Below are 1,792 nucleotides of genomic sequence, written 5' to 3'. Positions count from 1 at the left end.
GGCATAGGTTGCCCAGTGCGCACGGTTAGTGTCTTTTGCAAGATGTTAAACCACGGAATAGGACCGTTCAGGTTCGAATCTCAAATTGCACGTTATACGTGGGTTGTTTGAGGGAGTTTTACGGCTGCCCACAAGTTTGGTAGATGATACAGCTAACAGCATAATATTGTTATTGACTACCTCAGAATTACAAAGTTCTATCTGTTCAGTTCCTAGTTTTGAGAAATTTGAAGTCAAAGATTTGGAGTTTCACATCATGTCAGACTTTTTCGAATGCAATTCTTTGAATAACTTGATAACGACTCAAAATAATTTTTACGATTTTGATAGAGCAGATAGAACATTTGGTTTCTGGGCTCATGGTCGCAGTTACTCAATATGGCCAAAAATGTCAAATAGAACTTCGTAAATTTGAGGTAGCGATATGGGAAGACAGGGACGTACCTTGAGAACTCAAAGTTAAAATTCTGAGACATCTGATATGGCCAGTATTATGCATAGAAGTACAGAAAAAGAGAGTACCGGGCAGTAAAACGCAACGTTGAAACCTGAATCTAACCATCAGAAATGTGATTTTACAGAAATCTGCTTCTGGTCGAAAGGGCACATAAATTTAGCAATCAACGAAAATGTCTTGAAAGCATTTGAGAGAAAGTGCAGTATACTTTCTGGGATCAGCACAAGGAGACTAAGTATTTTGGTCACGTAAACAGAAACATAAAAACAGACATGATGGTAATTGTGGTGCAGGGAAATAACGAGGCAAAAGAAGCAAGAGAAGAACTCAAACACCGTTCATTGAAAATATACATTGTATTTGTACATGTAGTCTACGACTCGTGCAAAAAATTATCAAAACAGAGACCTAGGACGAAGCAGGCCTATTGTAGCAAGGAGTTGGGCAGCAAAGGACTAACAAGGCTATTTTAAGAAGTGATTGCTGGCTTGGTCCTATCGGAGAATTGCGTTAAATTCGGACCCCCCCCTCTTCGCCCCTTTTCGATAACTGTAGAGTGCCGGAAAGGGCGTTATACTTTACAATGATTAATTAAAGGAAGGTCGCACCACTTGATGTGTCTACACAACTGGATGTTCTATTTGAAAAACGAAAGACTAAATGAAATCATGTCTTCATCGGCGCCAGTGGTTCCATTAAAATTTCTTTTTAGATGTTTATAATGGAGAAGATACTATTGTTGTTACCGCAAGACTCATCTTCTCGTGACAAGTCTTTGCTTCACTTACACAGTAAATCCGACCGACTTCGTTTTTCGGAGAGGTATCGATCTTCTTTATGTAAGTCGTGACTACTCCCATCGTGGGTTTCTAAGGGAATAAAATGACTTATACGTTAGAAGCCTAGTGGCCTTCTCTAAGGCTTACGCCTAGCTCTAAAACGTACACACTTTTAGCTTTGATGTGAGATTCACCAATGACAATTTTTTAGCACGTTGTCAGAAACCCGTGGTTTAGAAAAAGTTAGAAGTCGTTATCATATTGAAATACTTTTTATGCCCTTTCAAAGTAGCTAATTAGTCAACTATATGCATGAAAACCATCGAAATGTGAAGACAAAGGTTTTAGGCTAAACGATTTTGACAGAGCAGATGGAACATTTGGTTTCTAAACGCATGGTCGTAGTAACTCAAAACGGCCAAAAATGCCAAACATAGATAAATGTCTGTCTGTCTGTCTGTCTGTCTATCTGTTTCTCTCTCTCTCTCTCTCTCTCTCTCTCTCTCTCTTTCTCTCTCTCTGTGAGTGTGTTTGTATGTGTGTGTGTGTGTGTGTG

General features: G+C 39.2%; 1 protein-coding gene across 1 annotated transcript in view; it reads left to right on the top strand.

Annotated features, from left to right (window-relative positions):
- Window positions 1-1,792, top strand: part of LOC101859894 (FMRFamide receptor) — a 17,755-nt gene that overhangs the window by 682 nt on the left and 15,281 nt on the right. The window lies entirely within an intron of this gene.

Source organism: Aplysia californica, unplaced genomic scaffold (assembly GCF_000002075.1).
Source record: "Aplysia californica isolate F4 #8 unplaced genomic scaffold, AplCal3.0 scaffold00789, whole genome shotgun sequence".
NCBI lineage: Eukaryota > Metazoa > Mollusca > Gastropoda > Aplysiida > Aplysiidae > Aplysia > Aplysia californica.
This window is presented reverse-complemented; position numbering and strand designations above follow the sequence as displayed.